This window comes from Thamnophis sirtalis, unplaced genomic scaffold, assembly GCF_051295495.1.
Source record: "Thamnophis sirtalis isolate CommonGarterSnake01/CBP01778 unplaced genomic scaffold, rThaSir2_p1.2 scaffold_9, whole genome shotgun sequence".
NCBI lineage: Eukaryota > Metazoa > Chordata > Lepidosauria > Squamata > Natricidae > Thamnophis > Thamnophis sirtalis.
The window spans coordinates 5,150,718-5,176,794 of NW_028261389.1; the positions used below are offsets into that span (position 1 = coordinate 5,150,718).

The 26,077-nt window shown below is 43.5% G+C and overlaps 1 protein-coding gene across 7 annotated transcripts in view; it reads left to right on the forward strand.

Annotated features, from left to right (window-relative positions):
• The window catches only part of LOC106540147 (endonuclease domain-containing 1 protein), a 125,653-nt gene that overhangs the window by 87,723 nt on the left and 11,853 nt on the right, over positions 1-26,077 (forward strand). For all 7 annotated transcript variants that reach the window (XM_087722689.1, XM_087722688.1, XM_087722694.1 and 4 more), the window contains one exon: positions 20,682-20,738. The gene's annotated coding sequence lies outside the window, so the exon portion shown is untranslated. The remainder of the gene's footprint in view (positions 1-20,681; positions 20,739-26,077) is intronic.

Below are 26,077 nucleotides of genomic sequence, written 5' to 3' on the forward strand. Positions count from 1 at the left end.
TGTTAAGCATAACATGGTTGTTAAGTGAATCTGGCTTCCCCTGTTGACTTTGCTTGGGGATCACGTGACCCCAGAACACTGCAGCCGTCATAAATAGGAGCCAGTTGCCAAGGGTCCAAATTTTGATCACGTGACCCTGGGGATGTCATCACAGTGGTCGTAAATGTGGAAAAAATGGTCATGAATCACTTTTTCCCCGGTGCCATTGTAACTTCAAACTGTCACTAAACAAATGGTGAAGAACTACCTGTAGCAGACTGGATACGGTCTTTATAACATTAACACTAGGCGAAATTCATAAGATTCACCCGTCGAAATCTCATCAACAAAACTTACCAATAAATGACATACAGTCCTTCAACGTACCTGCTATGTTTTAGTTTTCGAAAGACGTGGGAGAAGGCCACATAAAGCATCACTTTATGGTGGTGCTTGTGGAGGTGGGTACACCCCATATAAAGAAGGGGGAGAGGGTGGAGATAAATACTGCTGCTCGAATTCATCAAAGGAAAAACTGCGGATTGAGAAACAGGATCTGTTTTTTACCTGGGACTTTTTGTTTCCCCCCCTTAAATCTTCCAGGCCAGCCACTTCGTCAATTCCAAGAGAAATGCGGTTTGCTCTTATCTTAGGGAAGTGCTCCAGTTTTACGGCTTTGTGATTTGTAACTGTCAAATTTCACGAAGCACAATCGTCTGGTATCAGATTTCTCCCAGCTGAGACTAGCGGGGCTTAATTGTTGAGGAAGCCGAAGCCGACCACATCAAAGGGGGTGGGGGGAGGCTATTCTATCTGCAGCCAATTGCTACCCATCCACCTGCAGGGTGGGGGAGAAACAGCCCTCGGGATTGGTTTACTGCGATGGCTTTATAATATTAATTGTTCTCAGCAAAGGAGAGCGAACAGCGATGGTTCTGGATTTGCTGGGTTTGGCACATGAAACCGCATTAAAAGGGAAATATTGTCTTCTGTCAGAGGTGTCAGTGCATTCACACGAAAGAACAGACATCAATCTGATCTCATTCCTCTAAGACCAGGTGCGGGCTGGATCCTTGCAATAGATTCAACATTACTGAAACATTGTCTTAATTTAATTTCTAGGATCATACACTACATTGAGTCATAAATCTTGTCACCCCCACCACGAACGCCATCTCCTTATGCTAAGGCTAAGCCAGGGATGGAGAACCTTTTCGCCACCGAGCACCCAAACTGGAATATGTGTGCCTGTGCGCGTGCCGGAGTGCCGGAAACCCGAAGACCAGCTGGCGGGTGCACATGCGCCTCTATGGAAAAGGCTCTTCTCCTTGAATCTGCCTATTGGACTTCCTCAGCAAATGGGGTCCTTAGGAGGCTCTTTCCACCAGAGTGAGTGGGGGTCAGTGAGTCCCATTGGGGTGAGATGTCTCCTCAGATACCCTGAACCCAGGCCATGTAGGGCTTTCAAAGTAATAAACCTTGTGTAAGCTGCCTGTCACTTGATTGAGTTGGGCAGCTATAGGAATTGAATTGAATGAATGAATGCATGAGTAAGTAAGTAAGTAAATAAATAAATAGCCAAGCAACCAGCCAACAAACCAACCAACACCCCTTGAACTGGACCTGGAAACAAACTCATAACCAGTGCAATTCATGCAACAGTGGGGTTTATATGTGTCACCCTCGGGGCCCTCAGAATTATGCACAATGCTGCATTCTGCACCAGGTGTAGCAATAGCCATAGCACTTAAACATACACACCTCTTCACACTTCTATTGCAACCTTCTCTTAAGTGGTTTACAGAGTCGGTGTATTGACCCCCAACAATCTGGGTCTGTTTCTGGAGGTAGACCTGCCCTTGTCAGTCTCTTGGCCTCTGCCTAAAACTTAATTCTTTCCCCAAGCCCAATTCTCAGCCTCTTGAGGAAGAAACTAAAAGAATGGGAATGGGGGTGACAAGGATTTCAGCAGTGGAACTGTTTCTCATTTCAAACCAACTACCTTATCTCTCTAGTACTGTAAGGGCAAACCTATGGCACACGTGCCACAGGTGGCATGCGGAGCCATTTCTGAGAGCACGTGAGACGTTGCCTTGTCAGCTCCAGCATGCATGCGCACTCTTGCCAGCTGATTTTCGCCCTTGATTTTTGGCTGTTTTTTGCCTTCGGAGAAGCCTCAGGAGGGTGAAGAACGTCCCAATGCGCAAACCAGAAGTTTGGGAACAGACTTCCGGTTTGCGTGTTGGGCTGTTTTTCGCCCTCCCCAGGCTTTCTAGGAGCCTTGGTAGGGGGAAAAACGGACGTACCGGGCCCACCAGAAGTCAGAAAACACACCATTTCCGGCCTCCAGAGGGCCTCCAGGGGGTGGTTTGGCCGTTTTTGCCCTCCCCAGGCTCCAAGAAAGCCATGTGCGCATGCACAGGGCAGTGAGTGGGGGTGTCACGTGCACATGCGCAGGGGGCACAGCATGGGGGGCATTAAATTATGGGAGTTGGCATGTGAGCAAGCATCCGAGGAGAAAAAGGTTCCCCATCACTGCTCTAGTATCTTAACACAGATGTTAGTTTACTTCCAACGACAAGGAAGCAATTATTTTCACCAATAACAGAGGACTTGCAGGTAACTGTTTACAAAACAGATTCCTGGATTCTTATCAGCTTGTGAGCCATTTCATTAGGAGTGTCCAACTTTTGACAACTTGAGTGCTTCAACTTTCAGAATTCCTCAGCCAGCCATGCGTTATATCTCTGCAGCTCTTTAGCAGCGCAGCCTAACTGGGTTCCCTTAAGTCTGAGAGTGCCACAACAATCAGCAGCGAGGAAGGATGTGTGTGATTAAATAACAAAGAGGACAAACACCAAACTATTTCAGCATAGAATGTGTTCTGTTCTGTTTGAATACAATTCAGTTGTTCCATTTCCCCCAATGTTTAACTCTTCATCTCAACGTAACTGGATCTTCATCGGGCTATTTTAGACTTTTTAGAGTATTTTAGAGTACCTCTTAAATGTTTCCCCAGATGATGCTGATGTAGAAGTGATAGAACTTATATATTTTTTCCAATTATTGTTATTAGTATATTAATGTTTTTTTTTACAGAATTTTCCCTAGACTGCTAAGTAATGATGGCCATGCATCTCTCTCCAATCTATCAATCTGAAATACACAATAGAGGAGCTGCAAGAAATCATGAAAAAAAAAACTTTGTCCAAGGTGCTGATATCAACAAGGGCTTTGGAAAGTAGATTTCAGGCAGAGGAACTCAGACCTTATCTTCACTTCTTCAGGTGGAATTGGGGGGGAGGGGGGAGTCAACCAAGTGCTGGGGAATTGCTGACGATTGAGCAACATGGGGCAATAAGAAAGGATTCATAACCAAAGCTACTACCAAACCTCTTTCCTTCTGTAAACATGCTACCACAAGCTTCTACTGGAGAACATGATAAATCTTGTTGCCAAAATACCATGCTAGAGAAGAATGCATTAGATTGGAGGGAAGGTATGTTTGGTTTTTGTGGATTCACCAAAACAATGTGAGGGGGCGGATATGTGTAATATGTGTGTGAATTCCAGTACAGGCAAGCGCATTTGGTTAATGTGTGTAACATCTGCATTCTTGTCATTGAGGTGCGTTTGACCCTCACCCAGTTTCTTTGGAGGCTTCTTATTTGGATAGAACCTTATTTGAAGGTTCTATCGGCACCGATACCTTTAGGAAGTGTAAAATTTCTTGGCCTGTTGGCATGGGCCACCATAATTTGTTCTGCTGTATGACCAAAGCATGTGATGCAACACTAGTGAAAATACGGCATCCTTCACTTAATCCTCCAATAAAAGATTGAAGGCAAACTAGGTCCAGGCAGAAGATGAACATCGTGGTTCCAAAATCTAAGGGACTGGCTTGGACAAAACTCAGCAGTACTTTTTCATGTGGCTGTTGATAAAAATAGGATCGCCAATGTCCGATGAAGGATATGGCACAAGAAGAAGAAGATATATAAAGCAACTATATATTTATTCATTGAATTTAGAGTTGCCGATTGCATAAATGGGACTCTGAAAGGCCTGAGGAGTCCTTGGTGCTCTCTGAGCTTGGTTGTTTTCTTGCAAACATTTCATTACCCAAACCAAGTAACATCATTAGAACACTAATCACTTTACATCAGTGCTGGCTGGGGAATTCTGGGAGTTGAAGTCCACCCATCCTAATGCTGCCAAGTTTGAAAAACTCTGGTGTAGACAGTTCATCTGTTGTTGCTCAGAGCAAATTGGAGATCAGTTAAGATGGAGGCAGGTAATCCAACTTTGATTCCATCGTTTCTGGAATTCCATAAAGGTGTTTAATTAATCTGCAACAAGACCCAGAAAGTGGAATATTAGAGAAGTAGAGGCAGGAGGCTGAAAGGTAAATTATTAGTGGTGGCATCTTCTACTTAAGGCCGAACTGCATGCGTGTGCTTTGCCAAGATATTTGTCTCTAGGGGGAGGAAAGGACCCTTTTGGTGTCTTGATGTAAGTACATAGGTGCTAGTCGTTCCTGACTCTAGGGGGTAGTGCTCATCTCTGTGTCATAGCCAAAGAGCCAGCACGGTCCGAAGACGTCTCCATGGTCATGTGGCTGGCATGACTAAATGCCAAAGGCACACGGAACACTGTTACCTTCCCACCAAAGGTGGTTCCTACATTTTCTACGTGCATTTTTACATGCTTTCAAACTGCTCGGTTGGCAGAAGCTGGAACAAGTAGCGGGAACTCACTCCGTTACTCTGCGTTAGGGATTCGAACTGCCCACCTTTCTGATTGACAAGCTCAGCGTCTTAGCCACTGAGCCACCATGTCCCTCTGTCTTGATGTAAGAAGGATGAATAGGAGCATCGATAAAAATATTCAGGAATATAGGAAAGCATGAAGGGATTAGCCTTCCTTTTAAACATTATTTTACCCATACTATTAGCAAGAGAAGATTCAATGCAGTATGATTGGCTTCCTCTTTCTGGAAATGTTCCATTTTGGGGGTTTTCCTTTCCTCTGTCCACGCAATATTTGTCTTTCCATTTTGTTCATGTTCTACATATTTATACTTCCACGATACTTTGAACCCAGCAGATAAGATGCACTGCCATATTGGCCTCCAAGGTTGTGTCTCATTTAATGGGTAACCCAATAAGGGACAATGAAGTGTTTAAGGAGGTAATATGAATTCAACATTTCAACATTTATTGTGTAACAATTCATAGGACCAATTGTCTATGGAGATCCAGGTCATGGCTTTCCCAAGAGTACTTTTGCAAAGGGCAACTGGACTTTCTTGGGGTTTCTTTTTCCCTCAAAAACATTTTGCTTCTCATCCAAGAAGTTTCTTAGGTTCTGAACTGAAGGAGCTCCTTGGATGAGAAGTGAAATCTTTTTGATTTCATGTTTTCAAAGAAAAAAACCAAGTCTAGTTACCTTTTGTAAAAGCACCTTTGGGACAATTCACAGGGCCGTGTGTTCTCTCAATGAAAATGCAAAGGAAAAGTCATCAAATGTTTTGATTTTGGTATACCAATTTGAGTTTTGGAATGCTCACATGGATCTAGCCAAAACAGCAATGCCCATGTCCAATACTGGCAAACCTGAGAGTGCTAGAATTGCTGAAAAGAGCAAGAAGCCAACTACAAGAAGCGGTCCTAATCGTAGATGCTAAAGAAAAGCATGGCAGGAAACAATCTTAGGCTTTAGTGTACCTGGGCGGCTACAGGCCAAATGCTGTTATGCTGTAACCTACACAGTTCAGCCAGCATGAACTGAAGTTATTATAGCTATTATACTTTCCTCACAGTCTGCCAGGCCTTTGGGTTTCAGCCATAGAATACTTGTGCTCCTGAAGATCTGTCAGGTGAGTTAGCAAATATATTACAGATCAGACTGAGCATCCTAGAACAATCCTGGATAATGCTATGCAGAGGTATTAGGTAGATTAGATTAAGGATCAAGATCGAAGGAGAAGCTGGGTTCGTACGGTAAACCAAATCGGTTACAGATCTTGCTGTCCCATCTCTACAACATGAGCACCTTGCTGAGTTTTGAACCTTGGTTATTTTATTTTGTGGATTAGAAATTTGTGAGAACCCAGCCTGTCTGGTTAGTTCATTGGCTAATGGAACCTAGAAAATCTGATTAATTCTCTTGTTCAGGTTAGGCATGCTTAGGTGAAAACATCCATTAGCATTTTGGAAAGTAGATGATACTAAGGAAAAGTGTTTCATTCAATAGGATGTAATATAATCTATTGAGTAATATGAGGGAGTTTAATTTATCCATAAAGATCTCTGTGCAACATTATTTAGATGTTTCAGGGGATCTGGTTCACATGTTACAGTAAGTAATGGTTTGTTTGATCACATTTTGTTGAATAAGCCACAGTTGACTTGTACTCATATGGTGCACAAAGCTCGCCTCACAATCAGGAGGCTGTGAGTTGGGTCCTAGGTAGAGGCAGATATTTCTCTCTCTGAGCATACTGACAATAAATCTGCTGAAGAAAAAACTCCGCATTGGAAACAGGAAGAGCATCCGGCCAGTAAAACACTCAGCTGCATTCAGTTGCCCTGACTCCACTCCACAAGGGATTATAAGCCGAGGTGGAGCAGTGGTTAGAGTGCTGTACTGCAGCCACTTCAGCTGACTGTTATCTGCAGTTCGGCTGTTCAAATCTCACCGGCTCAGTGTTGACTCAGCCTTCCATCCTTCCGAGGTGGGTGAAATGAGGACCCGGATTGTTGTTGGGGGCAATATGCTGACTCTGTAAACCGCTTAGAGAGGGCTGAAAGCCCTATGAAGCGGTATATAACTGCTATTGCTACTGCTATTGCTATGGGGTTATTAAAAGAGGATGATGATGATGATGATGATGATGATGATGATGATGATGATATAGGGTGCACAAAGCAATAAAACACAATTAATAACTCTATTATCTGAGTTCACAGAATAAAAGAGGAGATTAGCCTGCAAGTGTGTAGGCTTCAGTTCCCAGGATTTGTGCTGAAGGGGGAATTGGGGAATAGCAATCCCCTCCTGAAAGATGGAGAAAGTCTGCAATTGAATCTAAGCCAGTGGTGGGGAACCTTTTTGACACCGAATGCCCAAACTGGAAGGCTTGGCATGCGCACAGGCCCACCTTGTGTTGGGGTTTCTGGCACGTGCATGCAGGCTGGCCAGCTGATCTTTGGGCTTCCTGCATTCTGGCGCATGCAAAGACCAGCTGGCTTGGCTGGCATGCATGCATGCGCCGGAAACCAGAAAAGCAGCTGTTTGTGGCGTACCCACAGAGAGGACTCTGTGTGCCACAGGGTTCGCCATCACAGACTTAAACCAATCACGGTATAAATTTGCGTCTGGACTCAAAAATGCTTAGACAGAGATGAAAGGAAGAGTGATTTTTTATTATTATTCTGTGCGGGGGGTTTCCAGGCATGCAACTGATCAATTCCTGTTTGTAGCAAATGGCTGTTCCATGCAAGGCATATGGAAGCTCACGCGAAGCCCATCAGGGAGCCGCGCAAGGCCTTCCAGAACTTTTGGGTAGGAAAGATGGAAGCGGTGACCTCTTTTTCCCTTTTTCTTTTTAAGCAGCAGCTGGTTACAAGACCCAGGAACTGAATTGGAAATGTGGAAGAATTAAGTTGCGCACACAATACTGAATAGGGAAGAATGTGTGTTTCGGGTGCGTGAGCAAGCGATTATGTGAGTGGGAGGTTAATTAAGTTGGCAAGTGGAGGAGAAGCCCAGGCACTTGGTTGAACAGTTGGCGAACATGAATTCAGAAACGGGCCAACTTCATTAGCAACCATCCTGGTTCCTTCACAAAGTGATACAGGGGGAAGAATAAACTCTGGGAGGAATTGGAAGCCCTTATTTTGTAAAGGGGGGGGGGGGACAACAAGGCTGCCTGGGTGCAAACACCAGGCCTCTCTCCCTCCAGTAGGGCCAGGGATGGGAGTGTGGAAGGGAGGGAGGAGGGTTAAGCTTCCACTCCCTGTACCCGTGTTCCTCATAAAAATTATAACCTGAAAGGAGTATTACATTTTAAAAAAAAAGAACTAGGTGTGGTTGTTACCTGTACAATAAACCTAACGGCTGGTTTGTCCCCAAGAGGCATCCAGAATTAAACTTAAATCTGGCACCTTTTAATTCCATGGTATTAGTTTGGATGCCTTTGTTCTTTCTTCATTTTAAATTATCTTACTTTATGGAAGAACCACCATGCTCATTTAGACCCATCATAATCCAAGGGAACTATCTAGCAGTATAGACATGATGACATGATACACTTATTCCTGGTAAAATATCACCAATTGAAACTAGCTCGTAATATAGAATTAATTACAGTCCCCCATTTTTTTTATTTTTAATTATGACTAAAGCTTAGCATGTAACTTGTAGGGGAGCTGAGAAAATAATTTAAAGGTAAAGGTTCCCCTTGCACATATGTACTAGCTGTTGTTCCTGACTCTAGAGGGCAGTGCTCATCTCCGTTTCAAAGCCGAAGAGCCAGCGCTGTCCGAAGACGTCTCCATGGTCGTGGCCAGCATGACTAAACGCTGAAGGTGCAGGGACATGGTGGTTCCTATTTTTCTACCTGCATTTTTTACGTGCTTTCAAACTGCTCGGTTGGCAGAAGCTGGGACAAGTAACGGGAGCTCACTCCATTATGGGGCGCTAGGGATTCATACCGCCGACCTTTCTGATCGACAAGCTCAGCATCTTAGCTACTGAGCCACTGTGTCCCATTTTGTAACTTAATTTGGAAGTAAAACTCCCCTGAATGGAAACCTGGTTTCCACAGCACACTAGAATAGAAGATTGTGATGTGGGTTCACCATAAGGTTGGTATATCACATTCTGAGGCGATAGGAATGGTGCTTTGTGAATACTATAATATAAGGGTTTCATGGGTCTGTGTAGCCAGCCAGTGAGTAATCTGGGTTTTGGTGCTGTCATTAGATTTCAGCAAAACAGTTCCTTCCATTTTCCCAAGTTCCTTGTGCTTTCTCTAGAACCATGTCAGTTTTCATTGGAAGAGTTAGATTCCTCCTAATGAATCCGGTATCTTTTTTCCCCCTACCACACTCTCAGTTTTGATGTGGAAATGGACGCCAAGGTTTGAATACCTGTTTAAATAGGTAAAGGTTTTCTTTAAAAACGGAGAGATCTTCTCGCACTAGGCATACTTAACGCTTTAGTTGTTGTTTGTTGTTTAACTTGGAACGTCAAGGTTACAGTCCTGTCGCAGTGACCGTAAGCGGTCCACAATTGATCTATTGTTTTAGCGTTATTGCTACAACTTCCTGGTGTTGGATTGTGTTATTAAGTTATGCACACCGTGTATTGGAGTGAGAGACTCGGTGAGGGGGCGATTTGTGAATTCGAGAAAGCGTGTGCTTTCGGATTTGAAAAACAAGTAGACCTGTTTGTCTCAAGGCTCAGATGCACAAAAACAGTATATAGCTTTTTTTTTTTTGTATCTAGGAAACTGAACCAGTGATTTGTTCCTACGGAGTTAGTAAGTTTTTCCTCAGCTACAGCTACTTAACAGGATTGTTGCATTGATGAAATATTAAATAACATTGAGATTATGTGTACTGGCCAGAGATCCTTGGAGGTGTGTGTGCGGGGGAATCACAATGAACTTCATTGGACATTCACTGGATCATGTAAGGTTTGTCTTGTTTGTTCAGATCAGTATCTAATCTAGTATTAGTTTTCCAACAGGGCTGTTTCTAGAAGCACACTGTGCTTTTTCAGCTTCCTGTTCATATTGACTTTGAAAAAGGACGGTTTATTAAGCTAGGATGCCCTCTCCCCTCCTTGGAAGAGCTTTATAGTTCCCGCTGCCTTAAGAAAGTTCAAAACATCCTTAAAGATCCATCTCATCCTGGGCACCCCCCCTTTTTTTTTGAATTATTACCATCTGGCAGCCGGTACAGGACAATAAAAACACAGACAAATAGGCTGAAAAACAGCTTCTATCCCACAGCAGAATTCAACTATATTGAACTCTACTGTATAGTGTAATATTAATGCAGTATCAGGGTTTTTCGATTCAATTGTATAGAATGTGAAGGCTGTGTGTTTTTATATGTATAATGTACACTGAAGATGACATTTAATTAAATTGTATGAGGTGCAATGACAATAAAGTAAACCAAACTAAACTGGTCATATTGACTCTGAAAAAGGATGATTTACTGAGTTAGGACAGATAGTTTATTAGTAATTCTTTATCCAGGCCCCTTTTGAAAGTAAGCAAATTGCCATCAGTGCATCCTGCATCAAGAAATACATTAGATTACTCTTGCTTTTCTTTTCTTTTTCTTTTTTAAACATGCACCGTTCTGACTCTTATGTAAATAAGGGAAAAATGCAGCCCCTCCCTTCATTCCAGATACAAAAAGGTTGCTGCAGATTAGGGAAAGGAAATAACTTTGCGAACATTGTGTTCTTTCTAATCTTTATACGACCTGTAGAGGCAGGTGTTTCGAAGTGAAAGAATGGGAGCGAATGCCACGAGTTGCGCAACAGGAGGGGGAATATGCTAGACTTCGTTAAATACGCCTCAGCTGTCAAAGAGACACCAGTCACCATTATTTTCGGGCCTTCCGCAGGTTTGGGGGAGTAGCATATAGTCATTGAACTACTTTCGGAAGGCTTGTGGCCCACATTTGAAAAAGGAGGTGCTTGCGGCATCTCTCACAAAATGGCTGCCATAAAGAGGTCTGGCTATTCATCCAATGGGTGCCATTGTGGATGGTTTTGGTCCCCCCAAAACCCATTTTCTGGAATGAGAATTGGAGAGGCTTCTTAGTCCCGTCTACTTAAGAAGGTCTCTGTGTCTTCCCTTTGCCCCCACCTTGAGCACTTGGAAGGGATGCCTGCCGTTTTGTATTTCCCAGGGCTAGGGACCCAGGTTTGAAAGGCGAAATTTGAAGAGCCACCTCTCCGTGAGAGACCTGCCTGCCCCACTAGATCCGATAGGATAGTGAGTGGAATCTCCAGCCAGAATGGTGGGAGGTGTGAAGAGAGGGGCAAGCGTAGAGTCCTCGCACACAGCAGGAAGTGACACAGGCTTTACCTTCCCTTTATCTGGCTGTTCCCGAGAGAATGTGGTTTAAAGTCTGGTGAGATTCTTGTAAATAGGCAACGTAGCAATAAAGAGGTAACTTTGATCAACTCAAGAGTGTCGTTCTGGTTGCGCTGCAGGTCCCTTCCCTAAAATCTTGCCATCGACTGGGGTCTCAGAAACATGCCTTTTCCATGGCTTCCCTGCCTTATGGCGTGGCACGACAAAACCGCGCTCGACTAAGCCGCGCCCGATTAAACCACGTCGCTGACGTCATCAACAGGGCGACAACAGCGAGCGCGGAGAAAGAAGGGCGCTTTAAATAGCGCTTTGAAAGCAAGCCGATTCAACTTAAGGTAAGGGTTAGGTTTAGGGTTAGGTTAAGGGTTAGGTTAAGGGTTAGGGTTAGGGTTAGGTTTAGGGTTCGGTTAAGGGTTAGGGTTAGGTTTAGGGTTAGGTTAAGGGTTTGGATTAGGTTTAGGGTTAGGTTAAGGGTTAGGTTTAGGGTTAGGTTTAGGGTTAGGTTAAGGGTTAGGTTTAGGGGGGTTAGGTTTAGGGGTTAATTTTAGGTTTAGCGTTTACAGCGTGCTTCTGTCTGCGCTGTTGTCGCCCTGTTGATGACGTCAGCTACGCGGTTTCGTCGAGCGCGGTTTAGTCAAACACGGTTTTGTGGTGGAACCGCCTTATGGAATACCTCCCCCTCCCCAGCAGGCCCTCAACCTTTTAGCCATTCGGAAGGCTGAAGTCCTAGCTCCCCCCCCCCCCCCCCCCCAGGTGGTGGGATAGAATGGGAATATCTGGAGCTGGTACAGTAGGACTTCCTTAAGGGACGATTGAGGCACCAGGTTTTGCTTTTACTTTATTTATGGTTTTGTAATTACTGTTTTTACTGTTGTGAGTTGCCCAGAGTTGTATTTGAGATGGGTGTCTGTACAATAAACAAATATGAGATTTACATGCATGCGTAGAGACATGGATGATGTAAGCTTTTTCATGAACTCCTTGGACAAAGTTCATTTTTATTTTGGATCGCACGCTTAGCTGTGGAGGGCAGTTGTGAACCCAGGAACAGACGCAGCTGTTCTAAAGCAAGGGTATCAAACTCAAGTCCCAAGGGGCAGATCCAGCTCATAGGGTGTTTCGATCTGGCCCGCAGGGCTGCCCTGGAAACCGCGAAGGACTGGCCCGCAGTGCCTCTGCCAGGGAAAACGGAGCTCATACACAAGGCCCTCCCAAGCTCCATTTTCGCTGGCAGAGGGTTGCAAGAGGCTGTCGCAGCCGAAAACGGAGCTCGGGTTTCCTCTGGCAGAGTGCTCAGGCCGCCACAGGCGCCCCAACACGAGTGATGTTGAGCAGGCCACGCCCACTCCGCCCCCCCAAGGTCAAATGCAACCCTAATACGGCCCCCAGTGAAATAGACTTTTGACACACCTGCTCTAAAGGGATCCTAATAGCTGTTACGTGCATGCATGCTTGAAATAATTTTGCTTTTGAAATCCGGCTCTCTGCGTACGCCCCGTAGCTTTTCCATTTAATGTTTTGTAAGTAAAAGAATATAAAAAAAATAGGGAATGGGAAAGAACCAAAGGATCATCAAGGGAAGAGGGCACATTTATGCCTGCAGTCATGGATTGTTGTCAGAGGCTCAATCTTTTTTTTTCTTCCTCCTGTTCTGAGTCAGGGGGAAAAAAAATCAAATTTATTCTGTCATGTCCTGCATAATTCACATTTTGTAGCCTGATATAATACATATGTTTGTGTGGAAGGAAGAATATTTGATCCATCTGAGGACTAGTTAAAACACAGTCTGTTTACGTTAACTATGTGATGCTGAGAAAGCGTCTGTTCAGGAAAGAAGCAGGCAGGTTCAAAGTAATCAGAGAATTTTAAGCAGGTTACCTTGCTTGCTTTAAAATACTGGAAAAAGCAATTTCAGCCGGGGAGTGAGGGCACAGGTTGTAAGTCACTACCATTGACACTGATTCATGTGGTCTAAAATCACATTTTTTATTATTGGTGACATTTTTTAAAAAAAGGAAATAGTATTGTTTTCCTAAGGAGGATGTAGCACAGATCAGTGTTTCTCAAGCCTTGCAACTTAAAATGGGCGAGCTTCAACTCCCAGAATTCCCCAGCCAGCCAGCTATTTTAGCTAGGGAATTCTGGGAGTTGAAGTCCACCCATCTTAAAATTACAAAGCTTAAGAATAAATTGGCATAAATTGGTACAATGCAGTCGCTGACTGAATGCTATCAATATGGCATTCAGGATAAACTTTAATATGACGGTCATCTAAGTTTATGCTCCAGCTACTGATGGAGATCCAGCTCTGTGGCTTGTTTATGATTCGGCGTATCGTGCGGATCCAGCTTATTAAGTTATTTTAGGAACACAAATATAGCTAATCTGAAATCATTGCAACCAGTCAAAGGCCCTGATTGTTTTTGGCCTGTTCTGTTTTAAACTATCATATCCTTATGCTGTTTTACTACTGGGGTAGGGTTTTTTTTAACGACTATAATTGGTAACTATCCTGAAAGGGTGTTGACTCTTCAAGCCACAAGCTGGGTTGGCTTTCGGTGTTTATTTTATTTATTTTATTCATTTAATTTCATTTATTTTATTTTGTCAAGCAGGTATAAGATAACGGATACAAGTATAATGGTATTGGATCTGGGTACTTGAGAGACGGCCTGCTGCCAATTACCTCCCACAGACCCATTAGATCTCATAGGGTTGGCCTCCTCCGGGTGCCATCTACCAGCCAATGCCACCTGGCTATTACCCGGGGGAGGGCCTTCTCTGTGGCAGCTCCGGCCCTTTGGAACGAACTCCCCGCAGGGATTCAGACCCTCACCTCTCTCCAGGCCTTCCGAAAAGCCGTCAAAACCTGGCTTTGCCGGCAGGCCTGGGGTTGATGAGTTCCCCTCCCCTCTCGACATGTATGGTTGTGCGACTGTTGTCTACTTTTATTATTTGTATTTTGTTGTTTTTTTTATGTTCCCCTTTTTCCCCCTTGAATTGTTCGCCGCCCTGAGTCCTCCCGGAGAAGGGCGGCATACAAATAATAAAATTCTATTCTATTCTATTCTATTCTATTCTATTCTATTCTATAAATATAATTATGAATACAGGAAATGAATACGAATAAGTGGGGCCAGTAGGACAGGGACGGTAGGCACGCTGGTGTGCTTATGTGTATATTATTTTGTGAAGCCTGTTGGAAAAGAATGAGAAGAACTTTTGAAGAGTCTGTTAGCAGCTATTAGTTAGGGTAGCTCAGTTGCACGAACCACATTCGCAAGAACGGTAGGCTCACATTCAAGATGGTGGACTTTTAGAAGTCCATAGTTGAATACAGACGGCCAGACTACTAAACAGGTTTTGCCTTGCTTCAAAAAGGCCCTTCGTTCTTCTTTTCACAGAGTATTTCTTGCTTCCTGCTTTTTTTTTTTTAAAGCGTTTTAATAATACCCTCTTTCTTTCTGCTATTCTTACAAAAAGCGGAAGTGGAAGCTGCCTTTGTCTTCTTCAAAGCTGCCACTGGGGATAAGTTTAGGGGAATTTAGAATCGCTGCAATGCCCGAACACGGTTTAATGTGAAGCATTGTATTCAAATGTGGCTTAGGATAGGTTTACTTTACAGACTGGAAGAAACATACATGTCTCGTTCTCCCCAGGTGCACAACCACAAGGAGAGTCTTAAGAGAGAGATTCCTCTGATGTGTTAGCCAGTTTCTCATGAGTAGAACTTTCTCCGGAGAGGAATGGAGGAAAAGCTACTTAACTATGATTCTCCTACATATTTGTTGTTGTTAGTCACAAAGTCATGTCCATTATGACCCCATGGACAACGTTCCTCCAGGCCTTCCTGTCCCCTACCATCCTCTGGAGTCCATTCAAGCCGACTGCTTCGGTGACTCCATCCAGCCTCCTCCTTTTCTGCAGTCCCCTTCTTCTTTTGCCCTTCCATCTTTCCCAGCATTACGCTCTAACTCAATTTCGTTTAGGCATTTAAACACTGTTTTGGTAAGGAAAATGTAGAACTCTCAAAAATGTGTCAAAGTATTTCTTTACTCAAGACATATTTCTTCTTATTTTTTTTTTGCACCCTGCTTAGATTCTTATTACGTACTCAACTAAGCTAAAATGTTGGATACTTTATATGGTTTAGCATTTTGTTAGAACCCAGCTACGGCCGTAGCATTTATTTTACATTGAATGTTCATATTAGGCACTCAATGGTTTTATAGTGCGTGGAATGGCTTGTTGTGTGAACACAGCAGTTATTTAATCAGCGTAGGCTTAAGTAGTCTAGAGTGTGTGAATTCAAATTTGAGTCTTCCTATAGAATGGTTAGACATCTCTGCTTCAAAATAAATTCCACAAGATTTTACTTTTCAACCGGTTGCATTTTTTTCCAGCACTTTAAAACTTTGTTGTTAATTATGCACAGAAGCAGAAGGTAGCTCATTTATCCCTCTGTTGCTTCACCTGAATAACTGGTTTCTTTCCTCTAAGCTTAAGGACTAGAAGCTTAATGTTTGTTTTTAAGAAAGGGCAGCACTTTTCAATTCCTCCCCTCCCACACTTTTTGTGGCTTTTTTAAAAAAATGCTTCTGTTTGCACATGCCCAAAGACAAAGTCCACACACTTGCCCTGGGGAGACTGGCCTCTCTCTCTCTCTGGGAGGTGTGAGCTGCCATATCTTGCAGCTGGGCTCTGTTGCCCCGAATGCTGCTGGCACCAGTTAGACAGTCCGTCCAATTAGCGAAAGCTGGCTCATGTTCCCACTCAAGAACATTGCGGTGCACGACTTCCAAGCTTTTCAAAACTCCAGGGCTAATTATGCAGCTCTTAGAAATAATGACGGGTCCCAAAACCTCTGCTGTCAAGTCCTTTGCAGCCATTGATCAGAAATACTTTCCTTGAATGGGGGGGGGGGGGGGAGGCCTTGTACATCTATAAAGGGGTCTGTGGGTTTATAGTTCTGCATCAAAGAGCAATAATGCTGGACACAGGATCAGGGAGCCAGGAAATGTTTTTGCCAGAAGAAATGGGGGGAGGGGGGGGGGAAAGAACCCCTTTTGTTTGTGGTGGGCTTCAGCGAATTTGGATGATTTTAATGGGCCTTTCCGTCCGGACGTTGCCAAATTGTATCGTGGGTTGGATTGGAAGCTGGTAGGTCTGTTGGTGAGAAGGAGCTCCGATTCTCCGTGAAGGATGCAACGAGGCATCCGGTTGGCTTGCAGGACCTCTGTGGTTGGGTTCACACACTAATCTTCTGCCAGATTTTGAAATTAAACCAGTGCTCACAGTGCATTGAACTATAATCAAACCAGTTTGGATTTGTGTGTGTGTGTGTGTGTGTGTGTGTGTGTGTGTGTGTGTATGTATGTATGTATGTATGTATGTCTCTGTGGCTGCTCCGACCCTCTGGAACGAGCTCCCCGTGGAGATTCGAACCCTCACCACCCTCCAGGCCTTCCGCAAAGCCCTTAAAACCTGGCTGTTCCGACAGGCCTGGGGCTAAAGAGCTTTTGCCCCCCTCCTCGAATGGTATGGTTGTTGTGTGTTTTTTAAATTGTGTATTGTTATGTTCGTCTTTTTATCCCCTGTCTGTATCCCCTTCCCTGACCGAATTGTGAGCCGCCCTGAGTCCCCTTCGGGGAAAAGGGCGGCATATAAATGAAATAAATCCTAAATCCTATATACATACACACGTTAATGCACAGCCATTTTTTGCAAACAATGTTTCTTACTATTTTTTTTTGTGCCACTCTTTCTTGGATGATCGTTATTATCCACAAGCTTCATAGCAAAAATTCTGTACGTTTTGAAGAAAGTTTTGGTTCAAAAATGCAAGAAGAAGATAGGTTCGTGTGAAAAATCACCAGATTTCTCCTTTCATCTCTAGCCATGGGTGCAAACTTTCTCTGCCTGTTGCCCTTTCCGAACACTTATTTCATCATCTGCTTTTATTTCTTTGATGTGTCATCCCTCAGCTTAAACAGCCTTACAGAACTATCTACACAGCAAAAACAACCACCCTGTTTTGGGAATGGACTGGGAAATTTAACTGCAAACCTGTAAACTTTCTGTATTCCCCCCCCCACCAAAAAGTCCTCTATTTCCCTTGTCAATTTGAAATCTCTATTAAAATAGTATATACTCTCCTCCTTCCCTTAAGTGTTCAGAGTAGAGAGATGCTAACAGTACTGTATATTATATCAAGCCCCCTTTATGGGGTCTTAGATGACTTCCACACATACCTTTTAGAGAGGGGAGAATTTCTGTATATTTATTTTTCCCCTATATTTTTCTTCCATGCAGTGTTAGAACCTTATAATGATTTCCTTGATTCCACTGATGTATGTTTTTAAAAAGGCGAGGAGGAGGAAGATGTACTATAGGTAAACAACAAATTCAGCATGAGAGAATTCCAGGGAGCAGAAATACCAACTGTCTTTTACATTCATATATTTTACAAATGTTTACAATATGGCAAAACAGAGAGACCAAGCACTTAGTCATCTAGAATTCTTTGGATATAATCGTGGGTACATGTCTGCCCTCCTGAACAGCTTTGCCAGCGGTTTATGCGTTCTCAGTATTGTCATCTGAACACGGTGGTAGGAGGGGCAAAGCTGGATTGACATAACTTGTATTCTTGTCTCATCATAACTCTAATCTGGCAAGTTGTTTGGACAATGAATTGACTTTTCCGTAGTGTTTTCATATCCTAAAACTAGGCTGAATCCTAAATTACGAAACTTCTGCCATTTGGTAAATTTAGCCAGCAGCCTTTATCAGATGCATGACATGTATTTGCATTGGGATATAATTCTTTATAAAGTTTTATAATAAATGTGCATTACCGTTTACTGGTGGAAATACATAGTTGTACGCATCTTGCATTCTACATACAATGCCTCTTAATCTATGAATTTTATGCAGAGAAACTTGTATAATTTAAAGAAAAGATGTCAAGGGCTTTGCCCCTTCTTTGTAATTAACTCTTCGTAGCAGCTGATGAAGAAGTATTTTGTGTACACCAGAATTAAGAATAAATGTCACTAAATTTGCCAGAGAAATATAGAAATACCCATAGGTTTGCACACTGTTATTTAGAACATGGCCATTTGCTGCTTTAAGGGAAGGAGAAAACCCTCAAACATCCCATTGGGCATACTTAAAATATTATTTTGGTTTCCTGGCATGGCCTTTACGTGTAGGTTTTTATTTGTTTGGTTTGATTTTCTTCTGAATTGATTCGGGATTTTAATTGGTACCGTCAGTGCGCAGTTCCTGCGTTTCCCAATAAGCGCCTTCAAGTTTGCTCCCTGATTTGAAACGTCTGAATTAGAAGAATAGTTTCTTCTTTCAGCAATTTTCTGCCAAAGTCCCAAAACGAATGCATTAAAAGAAAAAAGAAAAAGAAACCCAGAAATGCTTTCCCCACAATTCCGTTCCCTCCCCACTTTTTCTCTCTTATGCCAGTTCACCAGAAGTCTTGCAAAAAAATTGGGAGGCTAAGGAAAAAGAGCTAACATGACTCTGATTCATTAGATGAGATGACGGAAATCAACCAAATTCCAGAAGTTACTAGCTTTGTACGGTATGTACAAGGCTGTTTTCCGAGAAAGGGCCAAAGGCCTGCTTTCTGTCATTCCTTTGTTCAAACTCCAAAGAGTTTCATAAATACTTTTACTGGGTAATACTACAAAACAGTCAACTTCTCTGGAACTTGTGGGGTGGGGACGGCCACTCATGAGTTCCTCTTTCCTTTGGAGGAAGGTGAAACTGAAGCGGTAGAGAATTTGTTGGATCCAGCTCAGTTGTTTTGGGTTGGCGACGTGCAGAGATTATTTCAGATTAGAGTGGAAATTGAAATAGCTCTGCTATGGAAAAAAAAATTGACAGTTGCTTGTCCTCTCTCTATCTGTAACCCCGATTTAGAACATAGAATGATAGAACATAGAATAGAGCTGGAAGCGACCTCGGAGGTCTTCTAGTCCAGTGTTTTTCAACCTTGGCAACTTGAAGATGTCCGGACTTCAACTCCCAGAATTCCCCAGCCAGCATTCGCTGGCTGGGGAATTCTGGGAGTTGAAGTCCGGACATCTTCAAGTTGCCAAGGTTGAAAAACACTAGTCCAACCCTCTGCATGAGCAGGAGACCCTGTGCCAGGGGTGAAATTCAGCAGGCTCTGACAGGTTTTTGAGAACCAGCAGTGGAAATTTTGAGTAGTTGGGAGAACCGGCAAATGCCACCTCTGGCTGGCCCCAGAGTGGGGAGGGAATGGGGATTTTGCAGTATCCTTCCCCTGCCCCACCCACCAAGCCACACTGCGCTCTTTCCAACGTCTCAACATTTCACAAGCTTTGCTTTCTCTCAAAATTGTCTGGTCATAAAAGTCATAAATAACATATGAATAAGACACTTCGACCTCATGCTGGCTGGGGACTTCTGAGAGTTGAGGTCCACAAGTCTTAAAGTAGCCACGGTTGGACAACCCCGTGTTAAACTATATAGGATCGCTCCTTGCACACATTTTTAAAAATAAAGGCACTCTAAATGAGAAGGCCATGGCTTTTGCCACCCGAAGGATGCCAAATGAGAGAATCCAGTTGCGATGTTTTTTCTGGAACGGAGGGAGGGAAGACCCTGCCCAAACCTCCCTACTGGGTGTGATCATTTATCATTCAAAATAACTCTTCTTCTCGAACCCAAATGCGGAAACTAACAAACTGAGATAAATGAATAGGTTTTTCTACCCCAGTTTCGGAGTGGTTGTTTGTTTGCTTTAGGAATAAATTAAGGGCCCTGTTAAGACTTGGGTAAAAATTCTTCCATCCAGTCATTTTGTGGGAAAAGATCCTGGTTCCATTTCTTTCAATGTATTTTAGCCATGGCTTGTCCCAACCATGGTTGGGATTTACTGGCAATACTAACCACTGTGTGCAAAGTGAGAATTGGATGGCAGAAGGGGTTTTGTGGTTCACTTTTAACCCAAGTTTTGAGCCATGACCCCTGTCCCCAAAAAACCGTTCTGCAATCTGCATTTTCCATTGCACAAGTTGATGAATAGAATTCTAGAGAAGGAAGAGGCCCACCCACTGCTTAGTGCTGCTGTCCAAATCAAAGCTTCTCCAACTTCAACCTTACTTTGTGATTCTGCTTTAATATAGGCGCAGGGCAATGGTACCCACTACCTCTCGGGGGTCAGTGTTTTTTCAACCTTGGCATCCTTAGGGTTCGTGGACTTCAATTCCCAGAATGCTGGCTGAGGGATTCTGGGAGTCGAAGTCCATACCTCCTAAAGTTGCCCAGGTTAAAAAACATGGCTCTGGGCCATTGGTTTCTATTGTTAAAACTTTAGAAGTTTCTTCCAACATTCAATAGGAATGTGGTTTCAGGTAACTTTATGGACAGCGGTGCAGCAGCACAAACTGTTGGTGCCAGAGGAAGCTTAATTCTGTTTTTTCAATGTTTCCAAATTTTCTTTGGTCTAAGCTGTGGATGGCAAGTAATGAGGATTGCAGAGGATTTTTGCTGGTATATTTTGAACAATAACAAAGCTGCTTTCTAATTTCAGGTGTAACTCTTCCCAGGAGGATGTCTTGAACCAAAAGATGATTGTTACGAAGATGAGGTGAGCTTTGTTTTCCAGTACATGGGCTTTCCCCCCTAATATTAATAAATAATAACTCAAGGTGGCAAACATATTGAATATATTCTCCTATTTCCCCCACAACAACCCTGTGAAGTGAGCTGGCCTAAGAGAGAGGGACTGGCCCAAAGACACCCAGCCGGCTTTCATGCCTAAGGCAGAACTAGAACTCATAGTCTCCTGGTGATTGGCGCAAAGTCTCCCACCTGGCTTGCCTAAGGCAGAACTAGAACTCACAGTCTCCTGGTGATTGGTCCAAAGTCAGCCGACTGGCTTTCATAGCCTCCGGTATGATTTTTCGGTTTCTACCTGGGTGCCTTCACCACTAGGTCAAACTGTCTCTCCACTAGATTAGATATGGAGGCCACCCACAAATCCTAGAACCCCTAGGTTGTCTGGGGATTTGAAAAGAAGGCAGCAGCGGCCATCCGCTTCTCTGCTGTTGCCAGTGAAATACTATTTTGCACAAGATGCTGAAGGACAAAGTAAGGCTGACATTAGTCAAGCTCCATGTGTTGTGCAGATCACGTCCTCCAGATCTCCAAGTGAATAATTTAAGTGTGAACTGAACCTCTGAGAAAGGTGAACCAAGAGGAAGAGACACAAGCTTGATTCCTTGTGACTTGATAGAGACGGTCTCATCTACACTCCTGGAAGATCTGGGTGATTCTCCCCATGCAGATGCCATTCAGGTCCCACCACCAATGTTCTCTCTAAGCTGCGCGGCTGCGCACGTGGCAACAAAACACCATTTTGTGGTTTTTGTGAGACGCCTTCCACGCTAATAGGAGAGGAGAGCCAGCCTGGAGACAGCAATCAGTTCTAGGTCCACAAGACAGAAAGTAGCTGAGAGAGGTCTCTCTCTCTCTCCCTCTCTCTCTCTCTCTCTCTCTCGCTATCTCTCTCTCTCTCTCGCTATCTCTCGCTATCTCTCTCTCGCTATCTCTCTCGCTATCACGCTATCTCTCTTGCTATCTCACTCTGTGTCTCTATCATCTATCATGTCTCAATGGGTGCAATTGTGCAAGCATTTTTTTTCCTCTTTAAAAGAATTTTTGGATTTCTCTTCCCCAAACCTTTAAGACTGAAAGAGTTAGAGTTGAAATATAAAGAGATTGTCAATCGCTATACTGTTAGATTGATAGGCAATTATGGACTATCTTGATTATATCCTCCTTAGAACGAATATGCTGCTGTATGGTTGAGAAAAAGACCAAACTTCATTCCATGGAAACCCAACAAAGTTCATAGGGAGGGTTTCTTTCTACGATGGGCCAACATCTCATCCTCTTTCTCTTTGTCTCTCTTCTCTTTATCCTTCTTTTCCATTCTTCCTTCACTTTCTCTCTCCTTCTCCCTTCTCTCGCCTCTTTGTCTCTTTCTGTCTCTCTCACCCTTTTTCTTTGTCTCTCTTTCTCTCTCCTTCTTTCCCACTTTTCTGTCATTTTCTCTCTCTGCCTCTTTCTGTCTCTCTTCCTCTCTCCCACTCTTTTATCACTTTCTCTCTACCGCTCCCAACCTGTCCCCATACTTATCTTCGACTGATCATGTTTGCAATAATTTACCTTTTCTAAATAGGCGCAGTTCCCTTACCGGATCCCTTGCTCACTCAAACACACACACACCACACTCACGAACGCACAAAACCATTTTTCTCCATTTCAATTCGGATCCTATAAAATCAATTGCTCTGTGAAACACACTGAAAAAAAAAATTAGAGGGAACATTGCCCACCACTCACAACGTCTAAGGAGATTCTCAATCATCCAGTGTGTTTTTCAAAAGACAACTGGACTTTCTCGGGGTTTTTTTTTCTCCCCTCCTTGAAAAACCGTTTCTCTTCTCATCCAAGAATCAGTCAAATTTGGGTAACTGCTGCCCCCTGCTGGGACAACACTTAAATTGTACCCTGAGAACTGAAGAGGATGAACAACGGAGAGATGAGGGCCATGGCTTGCTGTTAAATGTGTTGCTGTCTTGTGATTCAGGAGCTTAGTCAAAGGTAAATGTAAAAAAAAGGGGGAGGGATGAGTTAAATTAAAAGACAGCAGAAAGATAGTGGATGCATCCTGGAAGGGAAGAGGATTTTCTTCTCTTCAGTCAAAGGCTTCCAAGCAGGAGTGAGAAAGCCACTGTGGATGCTCTGAGTTCGAATTTCTGGCATTGGACTAGATATCCTTCAGCTCCTTCTATCTTTGTATTATGCAGTTGGTGCCTAAATAGAGTTAATAGTCAATAGAAACAGAGAAGGCTGAGCAGAATCATGAAAACTTCCAGAATAATATCTGCCTGGACAGTTGGATCTCACCAGCCCTACAAAACATTAGGTGATCTTTAAAAATGTGACACACACACCCCCCAGGTTCTGGAAACAGACTAATGTTCTGTCCATTTGGTGCAGAGCCTCCCTTGGTTATATTTCCTCAATTACATTTAGCTCCTAAAGGTCAAGGTTCTCCTCACACATATGCGCTAGTCGTTCCCGACTCTAGGGGGAATGGTGCTCATCTCTGTTTCAAAGAAGAGCCAGCGCTGTCCGAAGATGTCTCCGTGGTCATGTGGCTGGCATGACTAAATGCCGAAGGCGCACAGAACACTCTTCCCTTCCCACCAAAGGTGGTTCCTATTTTTTTACTTGCATTTTTTACATGCTTTCGAACTGCTAAGTTGGCAGAAGTTGGACAAGCAATGGGAGCTCGCTCCATTACACAGCACTAGCAATTCGAACTGCGGGCCTTTCTGACCGACAAGCTCAGCGTCTTAACCACTGAGCCACCGCGTCCCTGTTTAGCTCCTAGGTGATGCTATTTCGTACTTTATTTTTAGCCGTTGTATCGATTTTAATTGTGTGTCGCCCAACATCCGTGCTGAGATGGGTGACCTTTATAAATCTGAATTCCAACTGAATATATGATACACAGCAGGGAGACCCAGATTTAGCCAAGATCCCTGCAGTGGAGAACAGTGAAAGACCCACACCTCAGTATAACAGGCAATATGGTTGAAAGTTGGAGCAGAGCAAGCCTGTAAATAATTCATTAAAAAAGAACTTTTTATGTTTTTTTACATCAGAATCCCTTTCTGCTTTCCTGCCAGCAACTTCATTCTGAGTCTATCCCGGATTCAAGAGCAGGAAACAACAAACTTGCTTTTTAATTCTAATTTGGATTATTTTAAATTAAAATTTTAATTTTTAAATTTAATTTTAAAAGCACATTTTTTCTATGTACCAGTCAGGGAAAAGAACAGGGGAAGGAAAAGAGTGATCTCATATTTTTTTAAACACTTTATAACGAAATGTTATCTCCTGTAAAAACAACAACAAAAAAACAACCTACTTGGAGAATTCGCCAGTTCCTGTTATTTGTGAGTAATTTCAGAGCTTTGCTGTTGATGTCCATTAACTGCTGTTAGGGATGGTTTCTAAGTTAGAATTTTTACTCAAAGAAATCTCCTTCCCTGGGGAAGAAAGGAAGACAAGAAGGGAGTTTTTCAGCAACAAAATAGAATCTGAATTTTTAAAATTCTTTACAGGTGGATATCAGATTTAGATCCTTCAAACTTTAAAGCCTTTTGGCCTCGGTCAAGAATGAACCTTTTGATTACAGAATACAGAGCAGAAAATCTTCCGCGTTGCTATTCAGCAACTGATGACACCCCCTGACCCTAAATCTCAGGCTTACATCCTGGAAGTAGTCCATGCCAGTTCCATGCTGTTGCAGAGGGAGCCACATGGAGACGTCATCCGGAGTTGAGCACCACCAAAAAGAGCTTTACCCTTTTTATATATTAGTGGGTCATGTGGGCTTGCCCTTGAGGCCCATCTCACGTATGTTTCGGTTTCAAGACAGTCAGTTTATCATTGGCTGAGGAAATACCTTCAGGAGGGTCTCCGTCTCTGAACCAGTTGGCGAGTACAACAAGGAAGAGGATTAAGCAGGGAACTTGTGTTTTCTGTTTATGAATCGGAAGAAGACCTTATTTGCATTTTTCTTTGCCATCTGAGGAAACCAGCATCACCAAATCCTATGGTGCCTCCTGTCTTGGGTCAGACCCTCTCCTCCTCATCTGACCTGGGCCCCCTCACTTGACCTGACTGGAGTGGGCTCCTGTTCCTTGCCCCAACTCCTGCCCACCTAGCAGTTCGAAAGCATGCAAATGCGAGTAGATAAATAGGTACCACTTTGGTGGAAGTTGACAGCGTTCTGTGCACCTTTGGCGCATAGCCATGCTTGGCCACATGACCATGGAAATTGTCCTCAGACAGTGCTGGCTCATTGGCCCTTGAAACGGAGGTGAGCACCGTCCCCTATACAGGTAGTCCTCAAATTATGAGCACAATTCAGCCCAAAATTTATGTTGCTAACTGAGACAGTTGTGAATTCTGCCCCATTTTACGACTTTTTGTTGCCACAGTTGCGTAGTGAATCACAGCAATTGTTAAGTGAGTAACACGGTTGTTAAGTGAATCTGGCTTCTTCCTTGACTTTGCTTGTTGGAAGGTCGCAAAAGGTGAGCACATGACCCCAGGATACTGCAACCGTCATAAATATGAGTCAGTTACCAAGTATCCGAATTTTGATCACGTGGCTGTGGGGATGCTGCAATAGTCGTAAGTGTGAAAAACAGCCATAGCTCACTTTTTTCAGTGGCCATTGCAACTTCGAATGGTCACTAAATGAACTGTTGTAAGTATGGGACTATCTGCAGCCAACGACTAGGAGAGTAAAATCCACGGGGACTGGATCCTTGTGGCACACCTATGAATTTATGTAAACTTACGATGACATTGAGAATGGAAAAGAGGTGAAGTCGACCGTTTTTTCTTCCATGTGGGCTTACCTGTGCTTTTATTCTTGCAGCTTCCTTCACCCTGAAAGCGTTACCCACGGCAAGCTCAGAAGTATATTTTGGCTTTTCCAAGTGGATGGCGCGGGAGGAAAAAGAACATGGCTTTCTCTTCAGGAGCCTTTACCGTCTCAGCTTCGTTGGAACGAAAAGGAAATAGCCGCCATGCGTGACTATTGGTCTTCAACACGTCCAGCTACAAGGAAGTCTTGTCTGGAGCTCCTTCAGGAATCTGGTTTCATATGGTGGTTTAGATTTAAGTACACAATGTCTAGCACCATTTGAAATCAGTGTTTTTGGGGGAAGAATGGCTGCGCATTGACCGGTCTCTTGAGTCCATCTTGGTTCCCATAAAATCTTCTGCGACCAGCTCGTTTACATTGGATTTATTGCCTCTTTCCACGTACAGCCTCGGCAGCAAAACTGAGCCAGGTAGACAGTTGAAATGAATCTCTCCCTTGCAGAAATACAA